Here is a 22865-nt window from a genome sequence, read left to right as displayed (position 1 = left end):
CAAACACAATTCTCTCATCAGTGTGTACTTTAGCACTTCCTGTGGGCTGATGAAAACCTTGTAGCTCAAGCTAATGTCTTGTTTATCCCCACTCCATTCGGTGTACTATACCAAATACTAGACTGTACACCTTTAGGAAAGGTCACGAGTAGCCCATTTTAAAGGAAAGTATTTTCAATCATACAACTGGCTTCAGTGGAGGAGAGTGTTTTTAAATATCTCAGTGAAACACATAGGCACACTTTGCAGATGAGTCACTTAGGAAACAGATGTGTTGTTTCATAGTCAAAAGCTGTACTTTTCCATCCCAGGAAATACAGGGATGTAATATTAATTAATGAAATACTGACATGCATTGAATAGAAGTAGATCTAAACCCTTAAATGAAGGTGAAACAGGGCAGTCTTCCTGAATCTGAAGGTTGCACTGAGGAGCTATTGTTCTTTACTTCAGGAGAGAACCAATTCAGATACCTCACATGAACCAAATTTAGCCTGGTCTTTAACAAAGGCTTGTTTCCAAAGCCTAAATCACTGTTAGAAACTAAATCTGTGCAGTAACAACACATCAGAATTCCCTATCTTCTGCTCATTTTAGAGAGATACAGAGATTGGCAAAAACTAGGAAGGCTGACTGGGACAGGGGAAGCTGCATGGGTGAACCCAGGAAAATCTGTGCACTCTTCAAGTGGATTTTTCTGTCACTTTTTGGAGCTATAAATAAAAGGAAAAGGGGAAGTGATGATTTCCTTACCATGGAAAAAGAAAAAGCATAAAGAAAACAGACCTTCCTGTAGAATGTCTCAAAAGGACATTGCTGAAGGTGAAAGACAAGACCCCCAGACACAGTAAAGTAACAGACTGCAACGTGCTCATGTTATACTTCATATAAACTATAGAGACATCACATTTCCACACAAAACTCCTTGGGGCTGAATGGATTTTTCTCTAGTAAGCAAACCCAGCAATCTTCTAGGCTAGATCCTCAACACAAGTAGCCTGTAACATCAGAAATTATTTGCTAGTATAGCTTTTGCTCAAGGGATAGCCAAAGCTAGAAGAGAACTGAACCCCAGGACTTGTACCCTAAAGCAGAAATTAAATGACCACTTCCATAATGGCTGGCTTAGATCAAAGCTGTGAAAAGGCTCTAGACAGTAGTTTCCATAATTACTAAATCTTTCTGCATTTATTATCCCCTCACTGCCATAGCCCTGCTGACAAAAAGCAGGTCAAATCATCATGCAACCGCAAAATACATTAAAGGGTAGTTCAGTATTTGAGGAAAACACTATCAATGTAAAAGAAAGATAACCTTACAACTTAAAAGCAACACTTTTAGCTGTGATAGTCATCAGATTATGCTCCATTTAATCAGTTTTATTTCTGGAGCTGAAACAAAATGTACAGACCTCTGCAGAATACAATTCATAAATGCAGAAAGAAAACAACCACAGGCATTTAACTTCAACTATCCTTCTTTACAGTAAGTCAAATAAGTAATTACTCATTTAGGAACAATAAAAGATCTGTTCAAGTGTTTAAAAATCAATGCTATACTGTAGCAGTATAAAAGACCATGTGACTGCATTTCATATTTAAGATTAAATAAGATTAATTCAGATTTTAAAGCAAACTGAATGCAGCTTCTAAAGAACTATTAAGAGAATTTAAATTGCTTGCTTGTGTTAAAGTTGGAGGGAAGGTTACTCAATACTTAGTTTCATTAACATGGTCACGGAAAAAAGAAACTCTTGAATTCTATTTAAACAGATTTTCAGCTCAGTGAATCTGAGTAAACTTTAGCCAGGACTTCTCATGTTTCTAGGCAATTAGATTTTCTGATCCTGAAATGCATTACTGCATTATTGCAAAAATGTCAGAAGACCTCTACGTACAGCTTACTAAGCTAGACAACATGGGCTGCTGACTAAGTAGAATTAAACATTCCCTAAAAACATGTAACTATTTTTTTTAATAAATACAATGAACTAACTCCTTACATATACTAGACTCACTGGTCTAAGCTCTCTGGAAGTATCCTTCTTAAATATGACGACCAGAGATCATATTTTACCGCTTTCCCTGTACATGTAATTTGATAAGGAAAGACGGAAGGGGGTGGGGGTGGGGTGGTGCTGGTTCTGGTTTGTTTGGGCTTTTTTTTAAACACATATCGTACACTTACACCTACTTTAACCCTAATGCAACTGAAAAATCAAGAGTTTTCAATGTGCAAAATGAAGTGTTGCTTTAAAAGAGGCACATGAGATTCAGGTTAGGTAAGAGAGAAGATGAAGGTTTCTCTTTGGTTTGCAAAAGTTTCACTGATCTTATTAAGGGTATAGAAAAGAAAGCACAACAGAGCAGACAGTCTTCCCCATGATTTCCAGCAATCTGGATACATGTTATGTGACCTTATACAGGTCTCAAACACACAAATCACTCAAATGTAGAATCCCTAAACATAATAATGTGAAATGAATGCTTAAGTTTAATTAAATAACTTCACAAAGAGTAGTCTTTTCTACTTTGCTTCCGCTTCTCAGGAAAAACATTATGTCATTTTAAATTAATGCTTGACCAAAGTATAAGTAGGTCAGCCATCTCTGCAACCTAAATTGGACGGAAGTTCAAGGAAAGTGGGACAAGAGGCCACATGAACTGACAGTTCTGGCACTCACCGTCACCATTATGTTTTTGCAGTTAATAAAGCTGTGCCATCACTGACTGTGAAGCACTGAAACAGCTGCAAGTAACCTGAATTTGGGGAAAAATCAGAAGACAGAAAAAAGAAAGGTACATAACCCCAACCAAATTCAATTTAGTGCTCTCTCAAGGGCAGTCTGAAAAACTGCTGTTGAAAATTCAAGTACACAAGACTAATATCAAATAAGACCAAAAAAGATCATGGTATTGAAACAAAGTCTCAGAAAAAGCAAGTGCCTTTTTTCTGATCTATGCTGCTAACTTCAGCATTTTAAATGGTTACATAAGGATTCAAAATCAATTGCTACTACAGGTACAATAACACACCTTTTTTCTTTTTGAATTTAACTTAACTCCTATGTCCATAATCCCTACACTCACAAAATAGCCATATGATAGTCATAACAGCTGAAAAACGCAGGCACAAATAGCTTCAGAATAAAGTGATCAAATTTCTTTAGCTATTTAGTTTACTGCAAATCATTCTACACATAATCATAAAACTGCTGAATGTTAGACTCTAGGAAGTCTGAAGTCATATTCAAATGGAACATCATCTTTTAAGTGAAAATAGAAATCAATTGGTATTTTTGCATGATGTGTAATAACATGAAGTAATCTCAGTAGAAAAAAGTTAGTATCATGTAATAAAATAATTCTGGAATTAAACATCCAATTTGCACACACTCAAAATGAACAGCTTGAGCTGGATGTCTAACATGTACTTTTTGCATAAACCACATATATATATAATGGTATATATGCACACAAACACATAAACCCAGATACAGGGTTTTAGCCTAGAGCTATGTTTAACACGTTGAGATTTTCAGCCATCTTATAAAAGGCACTACCAGGGTCCACCTCCAAGAGATTTTACTACTTAGTAAGTGATGTCATGCTTCTGAGTTCAGCTTGAATTTCTCACTAGATTCCATCCCACATTTGTCTTCCAAGGTTTGTGTTTGAGCCGACAGCTGGAATAGCCCCACACTCCTGTCCAAGACCAGGGCGGGGTGACAATGAACACAACAGAACTGCACCATGACCCTGCAGGCAGGGCTCTGTGTCCCTGCTCACAGTAATATCTCAGCCAGTGCTTTACAATAGTTTGTGGTGACTGAAACGAGTCACCTGTCTACATATGACTGCCATTATAAATCTATATCTCCACATGGCTTGTCAGTTAAGAAGCTGAGCAGCAAAGGAATCAAAGGATTAAATGGTTCAACAGCTGAAACAGCTGCAAGATGAGAGCTTCAATTATACAGAAATACCTTTCAAGTTTAACTGAAAATAAGATTTCTATTTCCCCAAAAATAAGAAAACCAAGTAATGTGCTTACTCAACAATAAATTTCATATTTAACTATCTTTATCATATGGTAGAATAAAATAGATATATAAGACTTTGAAATACTGCAGAAAAAGGTATTAGACAATGAAGAAAACATGACAGAAATTGAAGATAGAAAAATATTATTTATAATATTTTACATGCAATACATATGATGCTTTTCATAATCACACTCTTTAGCATCACAATTCAAGTCAAATGCATTTCAGCTGAGATTTCACCTATGAAACTTAAGTACAGACATTTCTCACTTCTGGTTCTGAAGGCTTAAAGCCTTAATATAAACATTACGAGAAAAAGTAGGCCCACCTCCAGCAAATCTCCTAAACTCACAAAGCTAATGCCACCTCTAGTAACCAACAGTACCCCTGGTAACTCCTTGGTCACTTTAAGCCTTCTGGACAAAGTGAGAAGTTTCTCTAACCCATGAAGAGAATCCCTCCAGTAACTCCAGCCATGAGCTCACTGACATTTGTTCCTAATAAAGGCAGCTCAACAGCTGAAGAGTCAGGGTCACAAGGAACTTCACACAATCAAGTCATGTCTCAGACCACAGCTGTTTCAAAGTTGCTTTGTCCTTACTGCTAAAGCTTAAGGGCACATGAAAGAACAACTGTAAAAATTATTTTAAAAATATACTTTGGAGTATCTACTAAGCTTATCTCAGAATAGGCATAGTCATGTTCAGATGAGTCATTTAAAAAGAAAAGACTAAAACCACAAAAGAGATGGTGAGTCTAGCTGTAAGAGTTTGCTTGTCATTAAGTATTATTAACCTGTGTTACAATATCTAAAGGCTACACACAAACATACTCCTATAGTGGTTTCGTTCTTTCCTTTTGTGTTTAACTTGAAATTCATTTTATACTGAAAAAACTTGTGCAACTGTCCATATCTGAAAGATAAGAGTTGCTTCACTGAGGCAAAGTATCTAGTTGATGCATCAGTCACCCAAAATTATAAAAAAAAATCAATACACTAAAAACCCAGATATATTTTACACCTAAAAACCAGCATTAGTAAGGAATGTGCTATGTAGATTATTCAAAAGTTTAATAACCTTGATTTATTAGACAACATGCATTTATTCTCTACCTTGTGATTTATGAAACTGAAAATGAAATGCTCTTGGCACCTTCCAGCAAATTGCCTACCTTTTCCCCTTTTAAGAGCTATGAAGAATTTGAATATTCAGTATTTTTCATGGGAAGAGAAAACACTTTATTATCTACTTCATATTTGTCACACTATCTTAAAAAGCCTGTAGCCATAATTCCACCTGAAAAAGCCAATTTCAAACCAAGAAAGGCTAATGTTTATTGATCCTGTCATGGGCCAGTGACACGTTAGCATTGGAAATTCTGCTCATTTGAGTCTGACAATTGATGATCTAGTTAACTGTGACAGTGAACAGTCTAGCAGACTTTGCTTCCATCAGGAAAAAAAATCCATTACTTTTCAGGTCTACAGAAGATAAATGTTAGATATGTTTGCATTTTTAATGCAAGATTTTAATTGTGAAGTCAACACAATAACTGATGAAATTGGGAAAAGATGAAAATTATGGTGAGGGTCACAGGACCCTGAAAACAAGTGCTGGGAGCAGATGAGGCTGGACTACCTAATATATCTTCAAAGAGTGTCCAATAGCCACACTTTGCTACAGTAATCATATCCCATAAGAAATACTTCAGCTGAGTATTTGTCAAGTTATAACAGTCACGGAACTGTGCAACAGCTTGACCTCTCTAGTCCAAGCTTTCATGGGAAAGGGAGCCTTGGTGAGATTATCTAGCACCCTGTCCAGTCACAGCTTGAAAGTGTTCAGTGGTAGGGACTTTACAATCAATTACCTACCAATTCACAAAACATGACTCAGCTTCTTAAAGAAAAAAGCTAGTCTCATTCTCATGGCCAGTTACATTTCAATTTCTTCTTTACCTTCTGCACACACACAACTCTAGTGCATTTTTCTTATGCTGAAGCACAAGGCTACACAGTTGAGTCTTGCAGTCAAAGCCATTCACTAATCCTTAACCATGAATTCTAATATGTGAAGAAAAATTTCATGGTACTGGTACAACACAAAAAGTTCACACTATACTTAATTCATGTAATGACATAGCTTTTAAACTATGGTCCATTTTGCATGACATAAATTGCAGATACTCAAGTATTTAAGCTTGAAAAAACACTCATTTGGTGCACACACACTTAACCATTAGTCTTTGTCCTGGCCATGGTATGTGCTAGTATAACTATCTGTTCCTTATCATATGAACATATTTTTATTGTAACATCCACTGGTATGAGATAAAGCTCTAAATCCAAATTATTTCAGACTTGCATTTACACCACTGACACCTAAAACTTCTTTCAAAGGAAGACAGCTATTCTTTCAGAAATATTTGTGTATCTATTCTTATTGATACACAAATTGAAGAATTTTAATGACACCAAACCAGTCTAGCCAACATTTTGTTAAAACTAACATCCACCTGCAGTTCAGCTTTAAGAACATCTTCTAAAAGAAGATATAGTAGCTGCCACACAAATCTTCTGGTGGTCTTCACTCTGAGGCTCTCAATAATGATGCCTCATACCAAGTGGAACAATTTAGAACTGCAGCATAACTGTTATGCAGCATCAGAAAAGTTCTAAGGTTTTTTCAAAGTTCTCTCTGGATGCCTGTATGAGAATATGTGAACTATATCCCTACAACATTCAGCAAACAAAGAAGTTTCTAAAGATAGCTTCTTTAACCTAAAAATAGAGTAGCAATAAAGTAGACCACTTGAACAGGTTTAGTGCTGGCTCACATCTGTGACTAAGTCCTAGCAAAATTAGCCTTAAAATTACTTTACTAACTCCTCCATGGTTCCAACTGACAATCAAAATGCTTCACCACTACCCATTTTCTTGTGTCTGGGAAGGTGAAAGTCAATGGAAGACAGCACCAGCATAGATAGGTTGGAAAAAAGTTCCTCCTAATGTCACTGATACAAAGTAATCAGGACACAATGATACAGAAAGGCCTCTTTTACCTATGGGTAAAACTTTTGGCTCAAGGGGTCCATCCAATATATCCAAGAACAAAGCCAGCACTTTTGCCTATAAGATAAAGGCCCTGAAAACTTACCCAAATTATGAAAACCTCTAAATTCATATTTTACAGTCCTCTAGTTAAGCATTTCAACAGTAATATTCCAGAACATATTCAATGATTTCAGGATTTGGAGGCAAGTTTTTGTAAGGCTTTCTTAGCTTAACACAGATAACCAGTAACTCTGTATCAAGTTCTTGAATTCTAGACAAAACGAGAAGAAATCAAATAACAAATTGTTAAATGATTTTTTCAAATACCTAACTTCCTGCTTAAATATTTAAGTTTCAGCAGCCTAGCTCTAGATAAAATTCCAAGCTGCTGCATTTTCATTTTATGTATTTGACATATATATGCCAAATCCCTACTAGAACTTGTCTTTCACCTGAGATGATTTTTTTCCCACCCCCTTAGGAAAAACAACTAGGAAACAAGACATCAATTATTGGTGTTCAAAATGCTCGCCCGCGGTGAGAGACTTCTCCAGGGTCAAACTGTTCAGGTATAGGCAATTTATTATAAGGGTAAAGAGAGGGAGCGACCTGTGTCCGCCACCAGCCTCGGCGTCCACGTGGTCCGGGGGAGGGGAGAAAGTGCGGGGAGAGCAGGAGAGGGAGAAGTTAAAGATGCGGAGGGAGGGAACAAGAGCAGCAGAGGGAGAGCGGGGGAAACCAGGGAGACTTAGGAGAGCGGGGTAGGGAAAGACCAAGAGCTGTGAGTAGGGAAAAGCTATGAGGTGGGGAAAGGGGTAAGGGCTAAGAGGGGGGTAAAGGGATAAGAACTAAGAGAGGGGTAAGAAGTAAGAGAGCTAAGAGCTAAGAGACTGAAGTTCTTGTTACAATACATTATATGCTTTCCTATAGTGAATAATCTAATTCCCAGTAGCAAATCACTACGAGATACACCCACTAAAGAATTTACATACAGCCTAGGAGCATCCCCATATTAACATACAGTGTTGCATTTTAGACTCTAAAAGCTTTACAAGTTCTTCCCTTGCTTCTTGACCTTTGGATTCTCTATCTGCAGAAGGACATTGTTTCATCAGCAGGGATTCTCCTATAGCTGGCTAGGCTATTGTTCTTTGGTTACATAGTAACTAGTACTCAGCATCATGACTCAAAGAAGGCTTTCATTTCTACTTTGATTCTAGGCTTCATATTTTCAGAATCTTCTGCCAAACAATCACATTCATAAGGTTTCCCTGTTTCATCCTCCCAACAATCAATGTCTTTTAAAACTTATGTAGTTAGACTTCCAGCAGCCTTTTCAGTATTCACAGCTACATAAATTCTAGTGTCAGAGCCTAGGTGCAATATGCTATTCTTTGCACATTCCAATAATCCTCACAAGCCACTTCAGCTGACTAGAGACTAGAGAAACTAGAGAAAGTAGCTCAAATATAATTCATTCTGGGAAGCAATATGGAGATCCCTGGAGGATTGTAACAACAGTTGATGAAGCAATTTAACAAGACCTGTAAGATCTACATTGCTTATTTCTCCCCACTTGCAGGGTTGAACACTGCACAAGTTAATTGCTATTGCATTACAAAGAGTGTTTCACAAGATTTTCATAAAAGCTTTTTTTTTCTGAAATGAGATTACATAACTTTGTTCTCTAACTATTCACTGCAATAAAAAAGGGAAGGATTAATGTGATACATTTTTCCTTGGCAAATTCAGAACATATTTTGAGAATAATTTTTATAAAAAACTTCATCTTTAAAGAGTCAATTTGTACAACAGATTTTCATGGTATTTTTCCTACCTAATAATAAATTGCATTCCACTGAGCTAGATAAATTAGATGCTTTACACAACCCTGAAAATTAAAAAAAACCCAAACACACTATAAACTTCAAAACTGAAATACTAACATCATTCACAACTCAGACAAATCATATCAAAAGATAATATACTGGGATAGCAATATTCACTCAGAAAATATAGTATTTTATCCATTTGTATGAAATAACCCATATATGAAGTAAATACTGCATGTGCAAAAAGTAAAACACATAAATCCAATTAAATACCTTTAGATGTACTTGAAAACTTTGAAACCTGTTCATCCCTTTCTTGATGTGCAATAAGATACCTTTGTAGTGGCATAGAAACTTCTAAAATTATTACTGTAAAACCAGTAATTTTGTTCAGCCACACATTAATTACATGCTAAATTTAGCACTACTTTTCCTTAATTACACAAAGAGTTTCTGCAATGCCTAACAACAAGTAGAAACAAAGGTGCTTCCTATCCAGCCTCTTTTGCAAGAAAGGGGAGAAGGGCTAAAGGGGAGATCTCCAATAACAGTTTTAATTTCTGTACAGTGCTAGTAAAAAACCCCAGCTAAGTGGATCTCTGTAGAAAGAGAAACATCCTCATATTTTATCAGACTAATCAAAGTCTAAAGCGTAGAAACTACAGGTTATATTGCACAGCCCAAAATAAATTCAGAATCATTGTATCATACTTGTTTCATCTATTTGAGATTCTCAGTTACGGAACTGTTTGGAACTGACCTGACAACAATTAACATTGTAGAGCACAGATTTTACTCATGACACTACATACCACAGGATTTACCTTCTACCAGAAACTATGGAAGAGCCTATGCTAAAACCACAGGAATTTGATATAGACTAAACCCACATGTTACTCTCTGATATAGGGATACAAAACAAAGCAGAATCAGCTGCTTACACACTACTTTGGACAAAGAATTTCTTAGCCAAATTTAAATCAATTTTAAGATCAAATCTCATTTCAAATAAATTTTAAGGTTCACATACAGATCATTTAAAACTATACGGATTGTCCTTTAATCTCCTCAAATTTGCGTGTATGAACATAAACAATAAATTTGGTCCTAGCTTAATAAACAGACAAGACATTCATGACATCCCAGGCACCTTTCCCAGTGCAGATAACAATTAAACAAAGAAAATCACAAAATGTTCTGCAATACTGTTCTAAGATTTCTCTGCTAGCCAATCTAAGCACCTGCCTAAAGAAAAATAAATCTGGTGGGATAGTAATTCACTCTGAATAGTCAAGAAATCAGACTGGACAGAATCACAGAACAAAAGTAATAAGAATCCAACTAAATCTATTCTTGAATTCTCAAATTCCAATAATTCTAAAAAAAATGAAAACCAAACACAACCAACCAACCAACAACAACAAAAAACCCTAAAAATCACCCCAACAAAACCCAAACAAAAAACCCAAATGAACAAAAAAACCCTCACAAAACCAAAAAAGCACAAAAACGAAACACCCAAAAACACAAACCCAAAGACATTTCAGTAAGGTAGGGAAGCAGTTTTTCCTTTCTCAGTCTAGGAAATTATAGCGAAGGCATGGGGTTTTTGTACACCTAGATTTTACCCAAGGAAAAGGAAAAAAAATGGAAAGAAAATACTATATTAAATTTGATCCTTTCCACAAAATTGCATCAATTTTGGAAATTAAATATTGAATTGAAATTCAAATCTACTTCTTCAAAACTTGGTTTAACAATAATGTGCTAACAGTTCATAATGTGCTAATCTCAGTCATCTGCTAAGAGTTTCAAAACAATTATTTAGGATTCACTTTTTTTTTTCTATAAATACTGTACTTCATTACATAATAATAAAATACCAGCATTAAACCTTAGAAACACCTACAGTATTTACAAGTGAATGTTCTAAAAGTAATTTTAGATTACTTAATTTTAGATTAATTTTGGCTCCCTTCTATTTGGAACTTCGGAATACTTCAGAAAGTATTTCAATTGTCTTCTGGTTACTTCCACTCCAAAATATTTTAATCATAAATTCAAGAAAACACTCACAAACACATTTACCTTTAAAATTATTAATTTAATGTAATTTTATACTTGTTTTCTCGTCACCCATGCATTGATTCACCTAGTATATGGGAGAGATTAATGTAATCATACATGAAAGTCAGTTTATGAGCCCTGTTTGTGCTACTCATGCACAAAGACACAACAAAATAAGACAGAAAGAACACCACACTTCTACAACAAGGACTTCAGGATGAACAGTACAGTAACAACAAGGTCAGCCAGCAAACAACTTATTACTTTATATCAAAAGCTAAGAGCTTGCAAGTACATCAGGATTCTGTGGAACATTAATCACAACAGGCATGAGAAGATACTTAGAACATACTTGTGAACTCCTCTGAGTTTGCAGTGTCACAGTCTGAGTGGTGACCATTTTCAGGGCATATACTATGTTACAAGTTTATGCCAAAAGATGATATAAAATCCAGTCTTTTTGGTTTCAGTAAAACTCTGTCAAATATTTAATAATACCATACACACTTCTCATTCTCACAATTTCTGTTGTTTATACTGTTGTCTGGTTTGTCATTCACTGCTCTAGGGTATGTGATAAAAGGCAAAGAAGGTTATTCAAAAATTTTGGTCTGTAGATGCCTCGGAATTAGTTCTTAAAGCAGAGTCCTATGCAAGCAAAAAAGTTAAAAATATGCACTGCCCAAAGCCAAAAAGTTTGAGATGCAGGTTTCCAATACTAGCAATATATTTATAATACCTTGTGTAAGCTGGAACAGTTTTTAAATATTTGCATAATCTAAAAATTTGAACCAAACCACCTTACTTAAAGCCTGAGAGACATTTTCTTTTTGCCTTGGAGCTCTTTACTGTGCAGTGTCACAATAGCCATGTTAGTTCTACCCCTATTTACTAATTAGGGCTGGGAACCTCCTCAAATATTGACACATCCTGTCCACCAAGATCCACAGGATTCTAAGCAAGTACACTGGTGGCTCAAGAAGAATCTCTCACACTCCAAGGAGCATTCATCAAGGCAGATTCTAGACCAATATCATTAGAGAAATTTGGATTATTCCCCTCCCCTATGCAAGGCACCATAAAGGATAACACATAAATGAACAGCATTCAAGTCTTGTAACCAATTGGAACTATGGAGGCTGTGAACCAACCCCAGAATACAGCAGCTGCTTTACTGTCAACTCCAGGGTATTCTTCTCAACCCCAGTGAGCCAACCAGCCATGTAACAGTCATATTAAATACAGCATTCTATTCAATCACAGAATACTTAACTTGATTTATCTCAGCACAATTACATCACTCTTTTATTTCCTACTTCTTCCTTTTCATCTCCTGGGAATAGTTCATCTCTACATTAAGTCAAAAATCAGTAACTGGATTTAGTTGAAAGGAACAATGTCACCTCTTGAAGTTCTGGGGATCATGACAGATTTTGAATTAAATCTCATGTTACAAAGAAGTTGTTATTCTCACAGACTAGTTTTAAGTTCAAGCATTAAATTCACTTCATTCCAGGTCTCAGGCAACAAGAAATTAATTAAATCATAGTATGTTTAAAAAAGCAGAGATTCTAAGAACCAAAAAGGCACTCATGTATTAGTTGATAGGGACATTTAAAAAAATATATTAAAAAAAACCCCAAACCAAACCCCACCTTCAATCTGCATCTACTCTTCTCCTGGCTTAATGTATGAGAAAATAAAGTTTTTCCAACAGCTACTAGGCTAAGAAAACCAGGTATCAACTCAGAAACAGAAAGCTACCTTTTAGCTACTATGTATTACAACACAGACTTGTACAAGCACAGGCAACTTCTGACTGGCAGCACAGCTAAGAATTTCATCCAATTTCTGCAATAAGCACGAAATTTTCTAGGCCTGCATTTATAGCCTACCCATTCAACCCACAGTCACCTTCAGGCTCATTTTAACCACAATCAGGGAAGCACAGAATTGACATATGGACATCTTTAAGCACGTAGCTCACTTAGCTCTAGAGCAGGAAAAGGTGCCCATATGCTCCACAGATAGACCAGGAGAACAAAACTTCTCATTCCTGATGCTAATTCATCCAAACATGTCACCTGGTAAAAGTAACAGGTTCACTGATTTCAAACCAACATTCAAGTGGCTTGTCACAAGAAAAGAAAGCAGACATCTACCCACTAGAAAGATATATCTTCTAGGTATTTTCTGAAGGCACTGTTTAAAAACATTCATACACCATAATGATCTAGACCACAGTCAAAATGCCATTTTATTATAATGGCATTTCAAAGGCATAAAAAAATATATTTTTTTTTAAATCCAGATTTGTAAACTACTCCCCAAGGGTGTTTGGAACACTTGAGCACAGAACAGTCACATCAAGGTGGCACCTGCACACCTCTCTTGCTTGCCACACTGAAGCTGTGGTGTACAGAGATCAGAGATCTCTAAAATGATGCTGCACTCTGCTCAACAGACATGCTCCTTATGCTAATACATGCTCCTATTTAAGCTGATTCAGTTATAATAGGGAGAATATTACTACTATCTTTGAAGGCAAATTGCAAGTTTGACAAAATATGATTTCAGGCAGGTACAGGTATAAAACAACCAGCACATGAGCACTTGGTGTTAATAACCTTAACAGTAAAGAATGCAATTAACAAGTTTTGACCATCTGAAACACAGCTGGCAAACTCTTTTAGTTACAGCTCACCTTTAAGCAGAAATAAAAGTCATAATGTCATGTGTGACCACCCTACCCAAGAAAGCAACGAAGTGCTGCTTTTCCAGTGGTCTCATCACAGACATATGAGAATGATCCTTGTGTTGCACTAAATCCAGAATGAAAACTCAGTTGCTTACATAATGCAGCTTTCACTATGGCTCTTTTAATAATGCACTAGTAGTCATTTAACTTTTAAAAGCAGGGGAAAGACTTTTTCTTTAAAGAAGAGCTGAAAAGATGCTGGCATTAAATCCAAATTAGTAGAAGGGAATCCTCACCCACTCCCCAGTAGCAAGAGAGAAGTCTCATGGCAGCCTTTTAAGCAGGAGGTAATGGAGCACAAGAGAAACAAAAGTGCCTAGCACACCCACGGCTCATTTTTTCCCCCCAGTCTGTGTGAAATGATCAAACTTACACAAACATGTACAGGAAACTTGAGCAGTGGTGTACTACTTTTAAATTATCCTACCTAATTTACGATTTTAATCAAGTAATCCAAGCGTTTAAAACCACAAGACTGCATTTAGTTTTCAAACTGTTCAGTTTACAAAGCACAGCATATGGCACTTGTGTCCTTCTGGCTTCCTTTAGTGCTCAGGCAAAAGGATGACGCCTCAGAAGACTGAATCTATCAGCTTGAGTCACTCCAAGCAGAGAGAGCTGAGAAAGACAGATACAGCCAGCCAAGCAGACACTACACATCCTGTTCTTCTGTAACCAGGTAGCCTCAGTGCACATAAAGAGATGTCTGTCTCTCACACAGGCATTTTGGGCTGGCACATGAGTAGATTCTTTCCACGGGCCAAAAAAGGGAAAGTCAAGATAGAAGGAGGCAAGGGCAAGACCAAGAACCTTGACTGAGCTGGGTCATTACCAGTACTCAGGAGGCCCTGAGCTGTTTAAAACTTCACTCTTCCCCGTAGAAACACCTCCTCCCACCAAATCAGCATCGTTACCTGCCATCATCCGAGGCGCCGGGATTTCACAGCCGGGAGGGAAAACCCAGCTGCTCAAGTTTAGGACTCCATCCTCGCCTTCTTTTCCTCCCCAAACCAAAGCCGCCGACACCACCGAGTGGTGACCTAGTGGGTCACTAAACTTCCCCGAGCAGGGAGCTCTCCCCTTCTACAGGAACCAAGCCAGTGTCGTCATCCCTCGCAAGCCCCAGCCCTGCCCTTCCCCGCCTGGCGCCGTGCAAGGAGAGCTTCACCTTCCCCGCGCCCGCCGCAGCGGCAGCCCCGGAGCAGCGGGGGGTGGACGGCCCGCACTCAGCGGGGTCCTCGGGGGTCGTCCCCCGGCCCGACCCCAGCACGGGCAGCGCTGCCGGCGCAGCGGCAGCAGCGGCTTCCCCGCCAGGACCCATCGCCCGCCATTGCCCAACGGCTCCGACGGGGATCCCAACCCAGCTCGAGCCTCTCCCTGGGGCGCAGAACGGCCCTCACCTGCAACGCCAGGACCTGCCCGTCGCCAGTGCCCGGCGGGAGTGGGGGTGACGAGATGGCGAGAGCGCGGCGGAACCAACCGGACCCCTGCGCTCCGACCGCCGCTGCGACCGCCGCCTCCGCCTGCCCCCTGGCGCCCGCCCAGCCGCCTTCCCATTGGCTGAGAGCCCGGGCAAGCTCCCGCTCCGCAGCCGCCTATTGGCTTCTCGAGACTGCCAATCAACGCCACTTCCTCGTCGGAGGCAGTGAGGGGTGGTGCGCGCGCCCGCGGCCGGCGCGCGCTCCCCGGCGGCGGTCGGGGACTGCCAGAGCCACGCGCGTGGTACCACGTCCCCGGACCCTACCCGAGCTCACCCTTGGGGGCTCCGACCGCCACCGGACCCGGCCTGGGCTGGGCTCTCCCCGGGGGCAGTGGCTGCCCGGCCCGTTCGGCCGCAGCGTTAGCCAGATATCCGAGTGTAGGAAACCGTGGCAGGAGCACGGCGGAACGTGGCACGGCGCGGCGGGAGTAACACTGAGTTCGTGTCCCGTTTCCACTGCGGGGCACCGTGAACAAGCAAATGTCATTTCCCGAAGCGAAATGTGAGCGAGCTGACAGATCGCGGGAAGTGTCGGGGACTTTTCCTTGCCCAGCAGCGGTGCAGGCGGCGATCCGCTCCGCACAGCGCGGTGCGCTCCGCCGGCAGTGTGGCACCGGGAGCGCCCGCTCGGGGCCGGGTTGGGTCGGGCTCGCAGCTGCCCCGCGCACGGGATCAAGGACAGAGCCACCTCTGGCATGGCACTACTGGTTTGGTTACACCGCTCTCCGCGGAGCTACGCGGTTCTCGCCCAGTCTCAGACCTGTTACTCTCACCTTCGCCTATCTAAATCGGATTTATTTGTTTTAGACAGAGGACTGTTTCAAGTTCCAAGCAGCAGCCACCACGGTGACCTTCCTTCGTCCCTTCAGCCTTTGCCTTCTCCGTTGCTAGTTTCTGCATTTCCCTCCCATCTGCCTTTCTCATCACTGCTGTGCTCCCGCGCTGGCCCCGGGGACAGCCTGGTTTGAGGACACAAGAGCTCTGGATCACTGGGTAGGGCTGCAAAACAGTCCTAAGATTACTTTCCTCTTGGCCGTGTTTTTTATACAAGTCCGCATATAATCAGATCGACGCCAAGTCTTCCTGTACTCTTTCACTCAGTCTGTGACTCATTAACTTCAGTTCACTTAGACTAGTTCAGTAGAATTGCAAGACCATAGCACTGGGATAAAATTCATCTTCTGAATGTCCTGGACCAATAGATTTGAATTAATTGCTATTAACATTACAGTGAAATTTGGTCAGGCTGGTAAGCTTCCTAAGATTGAACATGATTTCTCCCTTCCCTTGTCTCCCTTTCTTCATTATCCTGTGTTAAAAGTTAACAGTCAACATTTGAGAGGAGAAATCTTGTAATTTGTTTCTTAAACTTCTGACCAGAGCTGCACTTCGGTTTTCTACAGTCTTATTAATGTGAGATAAAGCTTTCTTTACAGCACACAACAAGGGACATATACAATCATAACTAGAGCTTTTTCTGTAAGGAATTAAGCTTCCATTTTGCCTAGAGCATTGTCAAAGCTGGAAATTCTCTGTGCCGGAACACTTAGACTTTCTTCAATCTGACATCAAAACAGTTATTCATCTCTTTGTTTGCTCTAACTTGTTCAAAAATGGAAGAAACAGAACAGTAATTCAGTGTAAATCGTAACAGTCCCTGGCAGAACAGAGTTCATACTGTGATGAAAGGGAATTCTAGTTTGGCAGAGGACAAAACCTGCAGCCTGGAGTGGACTGATGCAGAAAATCCCCAACTATTCCACACAGAGTTCCTTGAATGCCCACCACCTTGTGCCCCAAAATCACCCCACTGTGCACAAACCCAGTGCTGATTGCATCTGTGCTACTCCCTGTGAAAACCAGAATCCACGTTCTTATCTTAGGCCAGTTTTACTATTACTGTAAAAGGAGTAAGAAATGTATCTTCAAGTCCTGAGTCTGGTGGCACAAACTAACAGTCAGTCTTTTAACAAAGAAGAAAATACTCTTCAAATCAGCTATTCCCATGTGTTGACTTTGGTAGGCTGACGTACTGCTTATACATTTAGATATATAGATATATAATAACATATAATTATATATATATTACATTATAATAAGTGCATGGAAACTGTATACAATTTATTACTCTATTTACATATATTTTACTGCAGTTCCATATGTACACTTACTATACTTTTTATATATATAATATAGAATGCACACACACATATAGGTACAATAAATTTAACCCTTGTGGCATAGTGGAAAGGCAGTGTGTTATTTTGGGAGTTGTCTTCATATGGAATTTGGACTGGTTCTGGCTTCCACGGGAATGGAGACTGATCAAAAGTGAAGAATTTGCACAACATTTTTGTACAAACAGCTAGACTCAGATTTTAGTACAACTCGAGAAATAACAATTGTGTTTTCCAATGTTTCACTTAAACATCTTTATAATTCAATTAGCATCTTTATAACTGCTACGAAACATATTTATAAATGCTATGAAATCATAATTTTGAAGATAAAAAGTCAGATTATTAGCTGGAAAAAATAAAGCTTACCAAAAGGCAATTTTTACAAACATCTTAACTTTGGAGGTTTCTCAAGGCACCACTTTAGGGAATAGTATTTTCAAGCTGCTGAATATTCTTTTCTGCTTGCAAGATGTTTTCTATCCTTTTGACACTTAAATGAAAAATGCCTGGACACTTTTGGAAGCCAGTAAGAGAGTAACTGTTATCAGAGTTTTGAAAACACATTTTTAACTGCCAAGTTTTTACCCCATTCCAAGTGCAGCACTTGAAACAATTTGGAAGCAACATTATTAGAGTCACCTTAGCGTACTTTTGGAATCAGCACTATTGCTCTTCCTGTGAAGAAAGCAGAATTTGCACTGGGGTTAATACACATGCAAGTACAGTAATTTGACTACATTACTTATAGTAATACAGTTTAATGTCAGCATAAATATATACAGGACTTGAGGCTACATGCACTAAGTAAATACATACATGCACTTGAAAAGCTGCTTGTCGAAATACACCTCAGTGGTTAATGAAGTATTATTTTCTTTCAATTTATCAAATATAAATTAGTTTTATGTATATTCAAAGATTAAGTTTTTCTCATAGTGAATTTGAAGTGATCTAATATCTATCATCAGGTGATGCAAGATCCTAGCAAGATGACAATATTATGATGCTATAAATAATTTACTTAAGTAGAGAATCACACCTTACCGTATTAGTAACTTTAATTTTAGTATTTTGATTTTTTTTCCTAAGTATTAAAAAGCAGTTTTTCTCTGCACATTTTCAGTTATCTTAAAAATGTGACATCCAGTGAAAGATTACCAAAATCTTTTTCCTTAGAACAGCTGACAGTCTATCCAGCCCCACTGGTGAGCATTTGATTCAGACTGCTAGGAACAGGACAGGAAGTTTGTGGGGGGGAAAAAAAATCCTCCCATTTTAGATAAGTATCCCACGGTTATTTTTACTTTTAACACAATCTGTTTTTATATATACTTCTTGTTTCTTCTGCTGTCCTCAAAAATTCCATGTGTCCTTTAGGCATTGGTACTTTCCCTGTAAAGAAATTCTGTCTCTTGCCTTCACTCAGAACAAATTTTGTGTTTCTTGACTGCTGCCACAACATTTCAGCATTCTCTTCAAACCCTTTCTCTCTTGTTAAGAAACTCCATATATTATAACCTTTATTTACACTTTAAATGTAAATTTAAATCCTTGACCATATTTTGATAACAAATGTAATGCTGTTAGTGACTACATGCCAACCAATGATAACGAATTTCAGATTATTAAATTTAATTCCACTCAAATCAATAAATTTCACCATTTCACTGCCCAACTTTTTTTTGAAAGGAAAGAACCTCTCAAATAAAAGCCATGCTCTCGTCTGCAATATTTCTTGTTGTCTCCTCATTTTTCACATTGCTGTTTTTAATTACTGTTTCATACTGTCCAAGTTTTCTATTTGACAGTTGTGTATGAGTACCTCATATATGAATGACTGGCTTTTAATAGGTATGAAACTGGAGAATAATGAATGCATAGAAGACTTTCTGCCAATAGTAAAGGTATCTATGTCATCATAGTAACTGGGAAAGTTCAAGTATGGACAGCTTGCCTAGGCTTTGATGGCAACTTAAAAAAAGTGGAAAAACATAAGAGTCTAGCCCACACAACTTCCTACAACTCAGTATAAACCAACCAATTTTTCCAATATGTTCCTATTTCCTCTTAATAATAAAATTTTTACCAAAACTGAGGCTGCAGTCAACTTCTCACAGCTATCCACACTTTTTTCTGCAGAAAAGACAGTAATAAAGTTTCTGGTTTTGTTTGTTTGTTTTTTTTATTAAGAAGCCCTGCAGGTCAGCATGAATGGATACCTCTGCACCACAAGACACAGAGTCCTTTCCACTGACCCAAAACCTGGAGTGAACGCTTGTCATAAAGCAGTCACAGAATGTCAGCTCCCTTCTGTAATTTCCATCCAAATCAACAGAACAGCAACTGCTTGAGCAACAGCACCAGTTCACAGTGACATAATAAAAGGCCTTCCTTTACCACAGATAAATGAGCTCTGCCTGACATGTTCTGCTGATGAAATGCAGGGCTATATATCTTCTGTGAAATGTCTATTGTTTTGCAGTTTATAGCAGGAAGTGAATCAGGAGACAGGGACATTTTAGGCAGAAGTTCTATTGTAAAGCCAACAGTAATGAAGTAGCTTTACGAATAATACTGTTTTCTTTTACACTAATTAAGTTACTCAAGCCATGTACAGAAGCTATTCTCTTGGAATCTTATTAATTCCTTCCATGTCAAAGAATTAATAGGGAGAAAGGTTAGAGCCCAGGAAACAAGCCCCACTATTCAACTCTAACAATAAACTCTTTCTACAGTAATGCCATTACAACAATTCCTGTAGCTGTTTAGAGCCTGTCCATTTAACTTTTCATGCAATACTGTCCTTATGCCAGGGAGCACTGGAACATATGAAGAACAGTATTTTAGGACTAAGACACACACTTATATCAGCTCTGCCTAGCAAGTTATTATACTAGCCAAAGTCAGAACTTTTGAGAACTGTTATTTCTGATTTATTTTGCTCTCCTGAAAGCCAACACAGTTTCTTTGTGAAATATATCTGCAGGATGACTGGCCCAAGCCCACAGTTAGTTACTTAGTTCTAAGAGCTTGTCTGCTCACAGTCACTCAGATTTAAGCCCTCTCAGAGTTGAAACAGGTCTTTTGGAGAATCAGACTCCAGCAAAAAGAGCTACCTTACCTCTGAATGAGAGCATCCACAAGAGGTTTGTCATCTTTTATTATACACGTCAGCTTTACTCCTGTAGTCAATTCCCCTTAACTCCTGCAGCAGACACCTGCCTCAAGTGAGGAACACATCTTCCTCATCACCTCAGTTCCAGCTCTTAGCAGAACATGCCCCAGGCTCTCACCAGCCTGGGCACCACTTGATTCCATTAGTTCTGTCCTATTTCAGCAAGAGATTTAGTTAAAGATGCAGAAGAGAAAAGATGAAGATTTTATCTCTGAGTAAGCAAATTTCCTTTCCAGTTTCTCTTCCTCCTAACTTGATTTTCAACTTTACCTTTCAAGACCAGGCACAAACCAGCATCTCACAACATAACATCCACATATCACCCGCTTCCTCCTCCCACAGAACTATTAGCTATGACTACTTTTGTTTCCTTGGCACCCTACAAGTCTGCAGAAAAGCTGTTTTATGCACACTCATTCCAGCCAACACATTCTTTCCTTACTCATATTCCTTCAGAGAATTTTTCAACGAGTCTTAAAAACAGACATTACATAGCAGCAGAGCTTCCTAATTTTGAGTTTCTCAAGAACATTTCACTTGCATACACAAGGCCTCAAGTTCTGCACAGAAAAGGAAGAATTGCTGCTCACAGTTCTTTTCCTGGGGTTTGTGTTGTGGCTTTAAGCCCAGCTGGAGATGAAACACCATGCAGCCACTCGCTTAGCTCCCTCTCTTCCCCTTCCCACACTGGTGGAGTGGGGAGGAGAATTGAATTAGAACTTGTGCATTGTGATAAGAATTGTTTAATAATTGGAAGTAAAATAAAATGCAATAATAATGGCTAGTAGTAGTAGTGGTAGTAATAATAATGATAACAGGGAAAAAAATCACAAGTGATGCACAATACAACTGCTCACCACCTGCACACCCCCTCTTCCCAAATCAGTCCTGTTGAGCAACTCCCCCAGTTTAGAGACTGGCCATGACATTTCATGGTGTGGAACATCCAGCCAGTTCCAGTCACCTGTCCCAGCTGTGCTCCTTCTGTGTACCTCCTCACTGGCAGAACATGAGACAACACAAAAAAATAGTCCTGGACTTAGGATAAACACAACTTAGTAAAAACCCAAAACATCAGTGAGTTATCAACACCATTCTTATTCCAAACCCAAAACAGCACTGCAACGGCTACTGAGAAGAAATTAACTCTATCCCAGTTGAAACCAGGACAGTTTAGTACTGATAATCAGAAAACCAATCTTAGTATATTGAAATTCCATGTTACTTCAGTTTTGTTCCTTAAAACTCCCTTTACATACATAGGTTTTTATATGTTGGAAGTGAAAATATAATTAGGCTTCAAACTTCAATGTCTGCAAAAAGCCTGTCAAGAAAAGGAATGAGGAGAAAGCAGTCTGATGTATATAATCACTAGACTATTGTTTTTAAAAAGAAAATGCAATGCGATCAGGAAGAGAGAGTCACTGCATTTGCAGTGTCTTTGAATTCTTGCTCTTTAAAGGGAACATTGCATGACTAAATCAATGTTTGGGTCAGCAAGATAACTTACTAGTAATACATTGCTTGGAGATATAACTAATATGTGGTATCAACATTTGAAATCTTAATTCTAGTTCTGAGATTATTTACTACATAGTCAAAAATTCCTATCAGGTTTTTATTTTCTGGTTTTTCCCCCTAGTTAGTAATGTTTCAATGCTTTTATTTTGAAGTAGTACTGATAATTTACTAGATATTTCACAAAGATGTTTCATCCTCAAGGATTTGAAATATGGTTTCCCAATACTCCACTGGGCCAGAGAGAAGGATTTGAATGTTTAAAACTGACAGGTCTGCTGCAAAAACATTTTCCATATAAGCTGCTTCTTTACAAATACTTTATTTTACTGAATGTCTCTGCTATACACTGGGACAGAAATCTTTGAAAGCAACTGCAAGATTTCCAGTAATGACTTTTGAAATACTGAATACTGAGGATGCAAGTTTAAATGAGCTGACCCTTTCCAAGCCAGCAGAAACCCCCTCAACAATTAAATAAGAATATTCAGTATTAGTAATATCGCAGGTAGTGCCATTAGTATTTTGTGTTGTTAATGTCTATGCTCTGGAGGCCCTGATTCAATTCACTGCCTACCTGCAATAACACCACTACCAACACAGAGTACCACCAACAAATTAGTTTGGAAAACCAAGATAATTTACATTACATGCTATTATCAGTACTGGGTAATTGTGAAATTACACCTAAAAGTATCCCCTGGACTCAGTCTCCACAGCCTTCCACAGCGTTAAGTCCTAAAAACCTGGACCTA

At 38.7% G+C, this 22865-nt stretch overlaps 1 protein-coding gene across 5 annotated transcripts in view; it reads right to left on the bottom strand.

Annotated features, from left to right (window-relative positions):
- PACSIN2 (protein kinase C and casein kinase substrate in neurons 2) overlaps nucleotides 1–15291 on the bottom strand; it is a 64916-nt gene extending 49625 nt beyond the window's left edge. For 3 of the 5 annotated variants that reach the window (XM_005533128.3, XM_014261674.2, XM_014261675.2), the window contains exon 1: nucleotides 15158–15291. The gene's annotated coding sequence lies outside the window, so the exon portion shown is untranslated. Of the gene's footprint in view, nucleotides 1–14671; nucleotides 14767–15157 lie in introns of those variants that run through there. The other 2 variants (XM_088055398.1, XM_014261673.2) reach the window with 2 other exon arrangements.
- Between the last annotated feature and the right edge of the window lie 7574 nt (nucleotides 15292–22865).

Source organism: Pseudopodoces humilis, chromosome 5 (assembly GCF_049639895.1).
Source record: "Pseudopodoces humilis isolate 2021_Gansu_Grassland_sample_001 chromosome 5, ASM4963989v1, whole genome shotgun sequence".
In the NCBI taxonomy this organism is placed as follows: Eukaryota; Metazoa; Chordata; class Aves; order Passeriformes; family Paridae; genus Pseudopodoces; species Pseudopodoces humilis.
The sequence above is the reverse complement of the archived record's forward strand: the minus strand, read 5'-3'. Positions and strand labels throughout refer to the sequence as shown.